The sequence below is a fragment of the Arachis hypogaea genome, chromosome 14 (assembly GCF_003086295.3).
Source record: "Arachis hypogaea cultivar Tifrunner chromosome 14, arahy.Tifrunner.gnm2.J5K5, whole genome shotgun sequence".
Classification (NCBI taxonomy): domain Eukaryota; kingdom Viridiplantae; phylum Streptophyta; class Magnoliopsida; order Fabales; family Fabaceae; genus Arachis; species Arachis hypogaea.
Window position 1 is genome coordinate 34,043,678 of NC_092049.1, and position 15,195 is coordinate 34,058,872.

Here is a 15,195-nt window from a genome sequence, read left to right on the forward strand (position 1 = left end):
GGCTGGAGGCGTGCCAATGGCACAAATCACCCCACGCGACCACGTCGCTGACGCGACCGCGTCATGTAGGAATAATGGCCTCCCACGCGACCGCGTGCCCCACGCGGCCGCGTGACCAGGATTTCGACGTAATAATGGTGCACAGCCGAAAGTTGTGCTAGAGTGGTGTTGGACTGCCGCTGGACGCGCAGTCCATCTCACGCGACCGCGTGCCCCACGCGGCCGCGCCACATCCTACTAAGTGACCACTCGCGCGATCACATGCCCCATGCGATCGCATCACCCAGATTTTTGGCAAAAGAGTTTCGAACAGAGAGTTGTGCGACCGCGAGGCTGCACTCGCGCCAATCGCACAAAACAGGCCACGCGATCGCGTGACCCACGCGCCCGCGCCGCCTGACCTTATTGCGCACCACGTGACCGCGTCGTCAGCATCACACAACCTATCCAGATTTGTGCCAATTTTCTTATCTTTTCTTCTCTAATCCTAATTTCTTTTATCTTTTCTTCTTTCTTCTTTCTTTCTTACTTTATTTCTTTCCCTTCTCATTCTTCTTATCTTTTATTTTATTTTATTTATTTGCATACTTTCATTCATTGCATATTTTTATTTTTCTAAATTTATTATTTTACCATTGGTGTTAAAATGTTCTTATTCAACTGTTACATCTTTTCTGGTATTTTCTTGGTGCTTAATGACTTGTTTAATTCTGATTGAGTAATATTATTTAAATCAATGCCAATCTTTTATATCTGTATTACTTTTGCATTGACATGAATTTATATTATCTCTCTTTCCCCACTCTCTTCCCCATTGTTGTACATTTTGTACCACTGGCATGCTATGGCTTCTATTGTTTTCTCACTTGCATGTTGTAGCTACCATGTAATTGAGACCCTTATTATTTGGCATTAACCCACCCATACTGTATTCATTTTCCTATCTTTATTTCTGGGTTACTCTTCTTCCCTTTTTCTTTCAGGATGGCCACCCGGAAGAGAACCGGAAGATGTTTACATGGGGAGACAGGCAAGTCAATCTGCACAATCTATAGAGAAAAGCATCAGTTGAAGCCACTCGTCCACTTGCACATCTTAGCATGCACCGAGGACGGTGCCATCTTTAAGTGTGGGGAGGTCGATACCGATCTCCATGGGTTAGTATCTTTCTGTTTCAACACTAATGTTTAAATTTTCTTTGTTAAATTAGTTATTGCATTTGCATATTTGTTTGATTTTATGCATTTAGTTACTACTTGGTTAAAGTAATAAAATCCTTTTAAGACCCTATCTTTGAAAAATTTCACTAATTTAAATTGAAAAATTTTTTATGTTAAAACTTGTTTGAAGTTGTATTTGGAACATGGTTTTTGAGCCAAAGAACACACAACCTGTGAGATTTTGAGCTTATTTATATGGTTACATTATTTAACCATAAATATTTTATTCTTGTGTGTTTTCTTCTTTATAATTACAATCTTTGCTTTGTTCCATTCTATATGTCCATTATTTAGTATATTTACATGCTTGCACATGATTGAGGCCATTGCTTGATTTCAGCTCACTTATCCCAAATAAGCCTACCCTTTAAATCACCCTTGTCAGCCACTTTGAGCATTTTAATCCCCATTTGTTCTATATTTTACCATATCACTAGCCTTAAAGTAGAAAAACAATTAAATATCCCAATTGAATCTTTGGTTAGCTTAAGATAGGGATTGTGTAACAATTAAGTGTAGGGAAACTGTGGGAACATGGGTTTATAAGGGAATGTATCATGTTTCTAATTTATTTGAATATTGGGAATTTGGGAACCTACTCATGAAAAACCAAAATAGAAAAATAATAGAAAATCCATGTGCATTGATAAGTTATGTTTATTCCTCTATAAAAAAGGAAAAGAGAAAAAGAAAAAAAAAATAATATAAATAAATAAATAAAGGGGACAAAATTACCCCAATGCTAAGTTAATAAAAATATCAATGCACATGTGACAAAAGTAAAGAAATATAAAAAATTTGGTACATGAGTATGGGAATTATACAAAAGTGGGAATTATGGGTAGCTAGGCATGATTCTAGAGTTATATAGAGTGTATGTGTGTTAGGTAAGAGCTTGGTTAGTCAAAGATTCAATTATAGCTCGCTTAGCCATATATACCCTCACCCTTACCTTAGCCCCATTACAACCTTGAAAAGACCTCATGATGTTTGCATTGGTACATTAAATATTTGTTGATTGGTTAGATGAAGAACAATGTTTAGAAAGCATGATTAGAGAAGAATAGAGTGGTTAACCCTAGACACTTGAGAGATTAGAGTGATATACACTACTAGTAAGGGTTCAATGCTTGATTCTATGTTCCCTGCTTTCATGAGCTATCTTCTTACAAGTTTACTTGTCTTTATTTTATATGATTTGAATTAGTGGAATTTGAATTATTTTTGTCTTGGAGAACTTATTTACTTTTAACCAAGTAGGTAGAAACATTTTTGCATGTAGTTGCATTCATATAAGATAGGTTGCATTTCATACATTCTACCATTCCTCTTCATCTTTATAGCTTCTCTTGAGCTTAGCATGAGGACATGCTAGTGTTTAAGTGTGGGGAGGTTGATAAACCACTATTTTATGATTTATCTTGTACTCAATTGAGTGGTTTTTATCAACTCTTTACCCACTTATTCATACTATTTGCATGGTTTTACATTTGCCTTCCTAATTATGTGCTTTGATTGAAAACATGCTTCTTTGATCTTGTAATTGCTAATATTAATCCTCTCTTATTACCATTAGATGCCTTGATATGTGTGTTAAGTGATTTCAGAGATTACAGGGCAGGAATGGCTCAGAGGATGGAAAGGAAGCATGCAAAATTGGAAGGAATACAAGAAGTTGGAGAAATTGCTAAGCTGTCCAGCCTGACCTCTTTGCACTCAAACGGCTATAACTTTAGCTACAGAGGTCCAAATGACGCGGTTCTAGTTGCGTTGGAAAGCTAACGTCCGGGGCTTCGATTTGATATATAATATGTCATAGTTGCCTTGACGCTAGGTGACGCGACCGCGTGCTCCATGCGGCCGTGTCGCAGTGACAAAAATCAGCGTGTTTGAATTCGCAACCAGCGAATTCTGTGCTGTTTCTGACCCAGTTTGCGGCCCAGAAAATGCAGATTAGAGGCTATAAAGTGGAGGAATGTATCCATTCATGATCAGGCTTTCACATTCACAATTTTAGGAGTAGATGTAGTCTTTAGAGAGAGAGGTTCTCTCCTCTCTCTTAGGATTAGGATTTAGGACTTCTCTTAGTTTTAGGAGTGACTCTCAATCCCAGGTTCAATGTTCTAATTATTTATTTTCTCAATTTAATTTATGAATGTCTATGTCAGATTTAAGTTCTTTTGTTAATGCAATTCGAGGTATTTTCAGATTTAATTTTGCTCTCTTTTATTTATGTCACCATTGCTTCCAATCTGAAGACATTTTTTATTCCAGCAAATTTACTTTTTCCCCTTTTGGTCTTGGTTAAGAAATCAGTAACTCAGAAGTTATCTTATCTCAACATAATTGATAACTGTTATCTTTGCTAATTGAACTGAACTTCAATAATCCCAACCTTTTCTTAGGAAATAAATAGGATTCGAAGATCAAACTAATTAGTCCCTTGACTTTCCTTTGCTTTAGTAAAGGTCAACTAAGTGGAATTAAGATTCAACTTTCATTATTATTGATAAGGATAACTAAGTCTGAACTTCCAATTTCTTATACCTTGCCAAAAGTTTATTTTACAGTTATTTATTTATTTTTTTTGTCATTTAAATATATCTGTGCCCATTGCCCAAACTCCAAAACCCCCAATTTACAAAACTCATAACCAATAATAAGAACATACCTCCCTGCAATTTCTTGAGAAGACGACCCGAGGTTTAAATACTCGGTTATCAATTTTAAAGGGATTTGTTACTTGTGACAACCAAAACGTTTGTACGAAGGGATTTCTGTCGGTTTAGATACTATATCTACAACGCGACTGTTTTTATGAAATTCTTTACTGGCAAAAATCCTAACGTCACTCAGCAAGTAACTTCTCAGCCCCAGCAGAACAATGATTTGGAAGTAATATTGGCAAGTTTTAGACAGGAAACCAAAGTATCAATCAAGAACTTGAAGATTCAGATGGGTCAATTAGCCACAAAAGTTAATGAAATTGATCAGAGGACCACTAATAGCCTTCTTGGTAACAAAATTCCAAATCCAAAAGAGGAATGCAAGGCTATCACTTTGATAAGTGGACAAGTGGCAAGTACGGAAGCACAAGTTAATGAGGAGCCGGTTGAAAATGAAGCTCCAGAGGAGAAGAAGGAAGAAGTAGAGCACGTCCCTCCAAAGCGTGCGGACAACCCATTCCCAGACTCTCTTGACACTTATCCTACATTGCCAAAGGCTCCTGAGTACAAGCCTAAAATGTCATATCCTCTGAGACTTCAAAAGGAGACCAAGGACAAGCAGTTTTCAAAGTTCTTGGAAGTCTTCAGAAAGTTGCAAATCAATATTCATTTTGCTGAGGTTTTGGAGCAGATGCCTCTCTATGTCAAGTTCATAAAGGAGCTGTTGTCAAAGAAGAAACCTTTAAAGGGAGATGAGACAGTGGTCCTGACTAAGGAATGTAGTGCCATTATTTAGAATCACTTGCCAAGGAAGATGCCAGATCTAGGGAGCTTTCAAATTCCATGCACCATTGGGGGCACAACCTTTGAGAAAGCATTATGTGATATGGGAGCAAGCATAAATCTAATGCCCTTATCGGTGATAAAGAAGCTGCAAATCTAAGAGGCACAACCCACAAGGATAGCATTACAAATGGCAGACAAATCTCTAAAGCCTGCATATGGATTAGTGGAGAATATCTTAGTCAAAGTGGGTAAGTTCTTCCTCCCAGCAGATTTTATGATTCTTCATACGGGGGAGGATGAGAATGCCTCTATAATTCTAGGAAGGCTATTCCTAGCTATAGGAAGAGCTCTAATTGATGTAGAAGTGGGTGAATTAGTGCTTAGAGTGCATAATGAGAAACTGGTCTTTCATGTGTTCAAAGATATGCATTCAGCAGGCGACGAGAAGAAGTGCATGCAGACTGAGCTTATTACTCCAAACCTTCAAGAACTCCCTGATGATGCACAGCAGAATCTGCAGCACAAACCTCCTTTAGTGACAATCAATAAAATTCCCCCTGACATCAAACCTAAGTTTGGTGTCGGGAATGCATCATCCACCAAGGAGGAGGGTCCTAAAAATAAAGTATCCAGAGGATGGAGAAACAAAAAGATCCCTACTGAAGGTTTCTCCCCAGGAATGAAGGTGGTATTGAATAGCAATCCAGTGTTGACTTATACAGTAAACAGAATCCTCTCTCTGGAGCATATTGAGCTGATTTATGGAGACACAGGAAAGAAGTTCAAAGTGAGGGGTGAAGAGCTGAGCCCCTATGATCCTCCTCCTTAGAGGAGCTGACTGTCAAGCTAGTGACGGTAAAGAAACGCTTGTCGGGAGGCAACCCGATGTTTTCATATCCTTTAGTTTGATTTCTGTTGGTTTAATTTTGTTATTTATTTAGTTTTACTTGAGCTTTTACTATTTTTCCTTTGTTTTATGTGTGTTTGGATCATGCAGAGTCATTGATACAGAAACAGGTTCCTGAATACAGAGTTTCAGACACCCGGGAGGATATTGATTCAAATTTAGGTGACGCCTAACTTGAAAATCTCAAGTCAGGTGCCACATGCTACGTACAAGGAGGCATCACTCTCGGGGTTCAAGTTAGGCGCCACAAGACGCGTACAAGGAGGATTTTTCTCTGCCTAGTCCACGCCTAACTTGAGCATTTTCAAGTTTGGCGCAAGCTATGAAGACTCAAAGCAAGTTAGACGCCACAAAGGATCAAGTAAGGCGCCAGGGTCGTTAATACACTCGGGATGGTTCAAGTTAGGCGCAATATCCCTTCCCTCATTGAAGTTGGACGCAAGGCTTAGCAATTCTTCAAGTTAGGCGCACATCAATTCAAGTTAGGCGCAGCCTAACGCCCTACCCCCTTCACCAATGCAATCAACATTAACACCCATTCCAATACCTTAACCAAATCACCAAATTTTGCACCAAATCCTTCTCAATCAATTCTAAGATTTGATTCCCATCACCACTTCCTGATTCCACTTTCTTTTATTCAATTCATAAAATCCCCTTTGGCCAAATATTAAATCTATATATATATATATGATCATACCCCCTTATATTTATATATACGTACCCCCTATATATATATATCAATAAATAAACAAAAAATAATAATAAAAATAAATAAATAAATAATTATATATAACAAAAATATACAAAAAATAAAATAAAATAAAGTAAAATAAAAAAAACCTCTATATATTTCAATTATTTTAATATTTCTTGTCCTTTTATTATTTTATTCTTCTTTTGCAATAATATTTGTTGTTACTTGATGAGCGGATAATTTATACGCTTTTTGGCATTGTTTTTAGTATGTTTTTAGTAAATTTTAGTTAGTTTTTATTATGTTTTTATTAGTTTTTAAATAAAAATCACTCTTCTGGACTTTACTATGAGTTTGTGTATTTTTTTGTGATTTCAGATATTTTCTGGCTGCAATTGAGGGACCTGAGCAAAAATCTGATTCAGAGGCTGAAAAAGGACTGCAGATGTTGTTGGATTCTGACCTCCCTGCACTCAAAGTGGATTTTCCGGAGCTACAGAAGCCCAATTGGTGCGCTCTTAATTGCGTTGGAAAGTAGACATCCTAGTCTTTTCAGCAATATATAATAGTCCATACTTTGCCCGAGATTTGATGGCCCAAACAGGCATTCCAAGTCAGCTCAAGAATTCTGGCGTTTAACTCCCAAACTGGCACAAAAGCTGGAGTTAAACGCCCAAACTGGCACAAAAACTGGCGTTTAACTCCAAGAAAAGTCTCTACACAAAAATGTTTCAATGCTCAGCCCAAGCACACACCAAGTGGGTCCGGAAGAAGATTTCTGCATTAATTACTGATTTCTATAAACCCTAGGCTACTAGTTCTCTATAAATAGGACCTTTTGCTATTGTATTTGACACACATCTTTGGGACGTTTAGTCCCTAGACCGTGGGGGCTGGCCATTCGGCCATGCTTACACTATTTATTCTTATGTATTTTCAACGGTGGAGTTTCTACATACCATAGATTAAGGTGTGGAGCTCTGCTGTTCTTCATGAATTAATACAAAGTACTATTGTTTTTCTATTCAACTTAAGTCTATCTCTTCTCCAAGATATTCATTCATTCTTCAACTTGATGAATGTGATGATCCGTGACACTCATCATCATTCTCACTTATGAACATGTGCCTGACAACCACCTCTGTTCTACTAGCAATGGCTTGAATGCGTATCTCTTGGGTTTCTGATCTAAGATTGGAACCTTCGTGGTATAGGCTAGAATTATTGGTGGCCATTCCTGAGATCCGAAAAGTCTAAACATTGTCTGTGGTATTCTGAGTAGGATCTGGGAAGGAATGACTGTGACGAGCTTCAAACTCGCGATTGTGGGGCGTGTGACAGACGCAAAAGGATCAATGGATCCTATTCCGACATGATCGAGAACCGACAGCTGATTAGCCGATGTTGTGACAGAGCATTAGGACCATTTTCACTGAGAGGACGGGATGTAGCCATTGACAACGGTGATGCCCAACATAAAGCTTGCCATGGAAAGGAGTATGAATGATTAGAAGGAGGCAATAGGAAAGCAGAGGTTCAAGGGGAACAAAGCATCTTCATACGCTTATCTGAAATCCACTAATGAATTACATAAGTATCTCTATCTTTATTTTATGTTTTATTCATCTTTTAATTATCAACTTTCCATCACCATCTGAATCCGCCTGACTGAGATTTACAAGATGACCATAGCTTGCTTCAAGCCGACAATCTCCGTGGGATCGACCCTTACTCACGTAAGGTTTATTACTTGGACGACCCAGTGCACTTGCTGGTTAGTTGTACGGAATTGTGACAAAGTGTGATTCACGTTTGAGAGCTCCAAGTCTTTGGCGCCATTGTTGATGATCACAATTTCGTGCACCAAGTTTTTGGCGCCATTGCCGGGGATTGTTCGAGTTGGACAATTGACGGTTCATCTTGTTGCTTAGATTAGGTACTTTTCAGAATTTTTAAGAATGAATTCTAGAGTTTCAAGGTGATGTTCTTACCATCACAAAAGCTGATTGATTCCCATCAATTTAGCTATTGAATGTAATGTCCTGCTGAAGCTTGGCCAAGCATGTCTAATCTTTTTAGACTGAAGCTTTAGACTAACATTGCATGATTCCTGGAATTCTCATTAAAAGTTTTGATTCTCTTTATTTTCCATATAATTTTTGAAAATCACAAAAAAATTTATAAAACCATAAAAATAAAAAAATATTTTATGTTTCTTGTTTGAGTCTATTGTCTAATTTTAAGTTTGGTGTCAATTGCATGTTTCTGTTCTTCTTGCATTTTTCGAATTCATGCATGTTCTTCATTGATCTTCAAGTTGTTCTTGATGATTTCATTGCTCTGATCTTTAAATTCTCTTGTTTTGTGTGTTTTGTTGTTTCTCATATGCATTCTCAGTTTGTTAGTGTCTTTTATATGAAAATTTTTAAGTTTGGTGTCCTGCATGCATTGTTTATTTTATCTTAGTTGCATTCTTATTGTTTCTCATCATTAAAAATTCAAAAATGTTTTCAAAATTGTATCTTTTCAAGTCAATAATACAGAGAATTGAAGATTCAGAACATTCAGAGGAATCAAACAGAAAAAGCTGGGCATTCAAAACGCCCAGTGAAGAAGGAAAACTGGCGTTTAAACGCCAGCCAGGGTACCTGGCTGGGCGTTTAACGCCCAAAAAGGTAGAGATTTGGGCGTTAAATGCCAGAATGGGCACCATTCTAGGCGTTTAACGCCAGGATGACACTAGAGGGAAGATTTTGTTTTTAATTCACATTTTTTTCAAGTTTTCATAATTTTTCAAAATCAAATCTTTTTCAAATCATATCTTTTCAATCATATCTCTTTCAAAATCAATTTCTTTCCATTTTATATTTATTTTTGCTATTTTCAAAAATCCTTGCTTCAATTAAAGATTTACTTCAAAATTTTCAAGTTGTTACTTGCCTATTAAGAAAGGATCAAACTTTAAATTTTAAAATCATATCTTTTAATTTCTTGATAGTCAAGTAATCAACTTCAATTTTAAAAATTTTCTTTTTCTAAATGATTTTCAATCATATCTTTTCAAACATATCTTTTCAATCACATCTTTTTCAAAATTAATTTTTTCAATCATATCTTTTTTCTAATTTTAAAATCTTTTTCAAAAATCACTTTATTTCTTTCCCAATCTTAGTTTTCGAAAATCTCAATCAAATTTTCAATTTTCTTTTTAAAATCTTTTAATTTATTTTTGAAAATTCTTCCCCTCTTTTCACATCCTTCTATTTAAGGGACTAAGACTCCTCATCAAGGTGCAATTCGAACTCTGTCCCTCTTGATAAGTTCGAATTCCCTCTTCTCCACCTCCTCCTTCTATTCTTCTTTTCTTCTGACACTTCAAGGGATCTCTATACTGTGACATAGAGGATTCCATACTTTCTTGTTCTCTTCTCTTTCATATGAGCAGGAACAAAGATAAAGGCATACTTGTTCAAGCTGACCCTAAACCTGAAAGGACCTTGAAGAGAAAGCTAAGAGAAGCTAAAGAACAATTCTCTTTTGAAGGCCTAACAGAACTCTTCAAAGAAGAAAAAACCATGGCAGCCGAAAACAACAACAATGCCAACAATGCAAGGAAGGTGCTTGGTGACTTTACTGCACCTACTCCTGATTTCTATGGGAGAAGCATCTCTATCCCTGCCATTGGAGCAAAAAACTTTGAGCTTAAGCCTCAATTAGTTTCTCTAATGCAACAGAATTGCAAGTTTCATGGACTTCCATTGGAAGATCCTCATCAGTTCTTAGATGAATTCTTGCAAATCTGTGACACTGTCAAGACCAATGAGATTGACCCTGAAGTCTACAGACTTATGCTTTTTCCTTTTGCTGTAAGAGACAGAGCTAGAACATGGTTGGATTCACAACCTAAGGAAAGCCTGAACTCTTGGGAAAAACTAGTCAATGCCTTCTTGGCAAAGTTCTTTCCACCTCAAAAATTGAGTAAGCTTAGAGTGGAAGTCCAAACCTTTAGACAGAAGGATGGTGAATCCCTCTATGAAGCTTGGGAGAGATACAAGCAATTGATCAGAAGGTGCCCTTCTGACATGCTTTCAGAATGGAGCATCATAGGAATCTTCTATGATGGTCTGTCTGAACTATCCAAGTTGTCATTGGATAGCTCTACTGGAGGATCTCTTCATCTGAAGAAGACGCCTGCAGAAGCTCAAGAACTCATTGAAATGGTTGCAAATAACCAATTCATGTACACCTCTGAAAGGAATCCTGTGAATAATGGGACAACTCAGAAGAAAGGAGTTCTTGAGATTGATACTCTGAATGCCATATTGGCTTAGAATAAAATATTGACCCAACAAGTTAATATGATTTCTCAGAGTCTATCTGGAATGCAAGCAGCAACAGGCAGTACTAAGGAAGCTTCCTCTAAAGAAGAAGCTTATGATCCTGAGAACCCAGAAATGGAAGAGGTGAATTACATGGGAGAACCCTATGGAAACACCTATAATTCTTCATAGAAAAATCACCCAAATCTCTCATGGAAGGATCAACAGAGACCTCAACAAGGTTTCAACAACAACAATGGTGGAAGAAACAGGTTTAGCAATAGCAAGCCTTTTCCATCATCTTCTCAGCAACAGACAGAGAATGCTAAGCAAAGCCACTCTGACTTAGCAACCATTGTCTCTGATCTAATCAAAACCACTCAAAGTTTCATGACTGAAACAAGGTCCTCCATTAGAAATTTGGAGGCACAATTGGGTCAGCTGAGTAAGAAAATTACTGAACTCCCTCCTAGCACTCTCCCAAGCAATACAGAAGAGAATCCCAAAAGAGAGTGCAAGGCCATAACCACATTTCACATGGCCGAACATGGAGAGGAGGAAGAGGCAGTGATTCCCACTGAGGAAGACCTCAATGGACGTCCACTGACCTCCATGGAATTTCCTAATGAGGAACCATGGGAATCTGAGGCTCAGACTGAGACCATAGAGATTCCATTAAATTTACTTCTGCCATTCATGAGCTCTGATGAGTATTCTTCCTCTGAAGAGGATGAAGATGTCACTGAAGAGCAAGTTGCAAAGTACCTTGGAGCAATCATGAAGCTAAATGCCAAGTTATTTGGTAATGAGACTAGGGAGAATGAACCTCCATTGCTCATCAAGGAACTGGAAGACTTGACTAGGCAGAGATTACCTCAAAAGAGACAGGACCCTAGAAAGTTCTCAATCCCTTGTACCATAGGCACCATGATCTTTGAAAAGGCTTTGTGTGACCTAGGGTCAAGCATAAACCTTATGCCTCTCTCTATAATGGAGAAGCTAGGGATCATTGAGGTACAAGCTGCTAGAATCTTACTAGAGATGGTAGACAATTCAAAGAAACAAGCTTATGGACTTGTAGAGGATGTCTTGGTAAAGGTTGAAGACCATTACATCCCTGCTGATTTCATAGTCCTAAAGACTGGGAAGTGTATGGATGAATCCATCATCCTTGGCAGACCCTTCCTAGCCACAGCAAAAGCTGTGATTGATGTTGACAGAGGAGAATTGATCATTCAAGTGAATGAAGACCCCATTGTGTTTAAAACTTAAGGATATCCCTCTGTCACCATGGAGAGGAAGCATGAAGCGCTTCTCTCAATACAGAGTCAAACAGAGCCCCCACAGTCAAACTCTAAGTTTGGTGTTGGGAGGCCACAACCAAACTTTAAGTTTGGTGTTGAACCCCCACATTCAAACTCTAAGTTTAGTGTTGGGAGGTTCCAACATTTCTCTGAACATCTGTTAGGCTCCATGAGAGCCACTGTCAAGCTATTGACATTAAAGAAGCGCTTGTTAGGAGGCAACCCAATTTTTACTTATCCATGTTAAATTTCTATTTTCTTTTGTTATTTTATGTTTTCTGTAGGTTGATGATCATGTGAAGTCACAAAAACAATTGAAAAAGCAAAAACAAAGTGAAAAACAGAATGAAAAATAGAACACCCTGGAGGAGACAGTTACTGGCGTTTAAACGCCAGTAAAGGTAGCAGAATGGGCGTTAAACGCCCAGTCTGGCACTATTCTGGGCGTTTAACGCCAGAAAAGGGCACCAGACTGGCGTTTAACGCCAGGAATGGGCAAGAAGCTGGCGTTAAACGCCAGAAATGGGCAGCAGCCTGGCGTTTAACGCCAGGATTGGCAGAAAGGGGGCGTTTTACATGCCACTTGGTGCAGGGATGAGATATCCTTGACACCTCAAGATCTGTGGACCCCACAGGATCCCCACCTACCCTACCACTCTCTCTCTTCTTCACCCATTTACCAATCACCTCAATACCTCTTCCCCAAAAACCCCTCACCTATCAAATCCTACCATTCTCTTCACCACTTACATCCATCCTTCATAAAACCCCACCTACCTCACCATTCAAATTCAAACCACTTTTCCTCCCAAACCCACCCTCTATAGCCGAACCATACACACCCCTCTCACCCCTATATAAACCCATCTTCACTCCTTCATTTTCACACAACCTAAACACCACTTCTCCCCCTTGGCCGAAACACAAAGCCCACTCCATCTCCTTTATTTCTTCTTCTTCTACTCTCTTCTTTCTTCTTTACTCGAGGACGAGCAACCTTCTAAGTTTGGTGTGGTAAAAGCTAAAGCTTTTTGTTTTTTCATAACCATTTATGGCACCAAAGGCCGGAGAAACCTCTAGAAAGAGGAAAGGGAAGGCAAAAGCTTCCACCTCCGAGTCATGGGAGATGGAGAGATTCCTCTCAAGGGTGCATCAAGACCACTTCTATGAAGTTGTGGCCAAGAAGAAAGTGATCCCCGAGGTCCCTTTCAAACTCAAAAAGAATGAGTATCCGGAGATCAGACATGAGATCCGAAGAAGAGGTTGGGAAGTTCTCACCAACCCCATTCAACAAGTCAGAATCTTAATGGTTCAAGAGTTCTATGCCAATGCATGGATCACCAAGAACCATGATCAAAGTGTGAACCCGGACCCCAAGAATTGGCTTACAATGGTCCGAGGGAAATACTTGGATTTTAGTCCGGAAAATGTAAGGTTGGCATTCAACTTGCCTATGATACAAGGAGATGCACACCCATACACAAGAAGGGTCAACTTTGATCAAAGGTTGGACCAAGTCCTCATGGATATATGTGAAGAGGGCACTCAATGGAAGAGAGATTCAAGAGGGAAGCCGGTTCAACTAAGAAGGCATGACCTCAAGCCCGTGGCAAGGGGATGGTTGGAGTTCATCCAACGTTCAATCATTCCCACTAGCAACCGGTCCGAAGCTACTATAGACCGGGCTATCATGATACATAGCATCATGATTGGAGAGGAAGTGGAAGTTCATGAGGTTATATCCCAAGAACTCTATATGGAGAAAACAAGAGAACCTCATCAAGAGCATGAGGAAATTCCTCATCATGAAATCTCTGAGATGCCTCAAGGGATGCATCTTCCTCCACAAAACTATTGGGAGCAAATCAAGACCTTCCTAGGAGAATTAAGTTCCACCATGGGACAACTAAGGGTGGAGCACCAAGAGCATTCCATCCTCCTCCATGAAATTAGAGAAGATCAAAGAACCATGAGAGAAGAGCAACAAAGGCAAGGAAGAGACATTGAGGAGCTCAAGCACTCCATAAGATCTTCAAGAGGAAGAACAAGCCGCCATCACTAAGGTGGACCCGTTCTTTAATTTCCTTGTTATTTATTTTCTGTTTTTCGAAAATTGTGCTTTATGTTTATCTATGTTTGTGTCTTTATTACATGATCATTAGTGTCTTAGTGTCTATGCCTTAAAGCTATGAAAATGAATCCATCACCTTTCTTAAATAAAAAAATGTTTTTAATTGAAAAAGAAAAAGAAGTACATAAATTTTGAATTTTAAAACAGTTTAATTATTTTGATGTGGTGGCAATGCTATTGTTTTTCTGAATGAATGCTTGAACAGTGCATATTTTTTAATTTGATTGTTTATGAATGTTAAAATTGTTGGCTCTTGAAAGAATGAAAGGAAAAGGAGAAATGTTATCTGATAATCTGAAAAATCATAAAATTGATTCTTGAAGCAAGAAAAAGCAGTGAAAAGCTTGCAGGAAAAAAAAAAGAAAAAAAAGCAAGCAGAAAAAGCCAATACCCCTTTAAACCAAAAGGCAAGAGTGATAAAAAGAATCCAAGGCTTTGAGCATCAGTGGATAGGAGGGCCCACAGGAATAAAATCCTGGCCTAAGCGGCTAAACCAAGCTGTCCCTAACCATATGCTTGTGGCGTGAAGGTGTCAAGTGAAAACTTGAGACTGAGCGGTTAAAGTCGAGGTCCAAAGCAAAAAGAAGAGTGTGCTTAAGAACCCTGGACACCTCTAATTGGGGACTCTAGCAAAGCTGAGTCACAATCTGAAAAGGTTCACCCAGTTATGTGTCTGCGGCATTTATGTATCCGGTGGTAATACTGGAAAATAAAGTGCTTAGGGCCACGGCCAAGACTCATAAAGTAGTTGTGTTCAAGAATCAACATACTTAACTAGGAGAATCAATAACACTATCTGGATTCTGAGTTCCTATAGATACCAATCATTCTGAACTTCAAGGGATAAAGTGAGATGCCAAAACTGTTCAGAGGCAAAAAGCTAAAAGCCCCGCTCATCTAATTAATACTGATCTTCATAGATATTTTTGGAATTCATTGTATATTCTCTTCTTTTTTTTATCCTATTTGATTTTCAGTTGCTTGGGGACAAGCAACAATTTAAGTTTGGTGTTGTGCCAAAAACTTGGTGCACGAAATTGTGATCATCAACAATGGCACCAAAGACTTGGAGCTCTCAAACGTGAATCACACTTTGTCACAATTCCGCACAACTAACCAGCAAGTGCACTGGGTCGTCCAAGTAATAAATCTTACGTGAGTAAGG

At 38.5% G+C, this 15,195-nt stretch overlaps 1 non-coding gene across 1 annotated transcript; it reads right to left on the reverse strand.

Annotated features, from left to right (window-relative positions):
- Nucleotides 1-10,256: 10,256 nt before the first annotated feature.
- Nucleotides 10,257-10,364, reverse strand: LOC112745857 (small nucleolar RNA R71). Its single transcript, XR_003173765.1, has one exon. It is a non-coding gene; the product is annotated as a small nucleolar RNA R71 (small nucleolar RNA).
- Nucleotides 10,365-15,195: the final 4,831 nt, after the last annotated feature.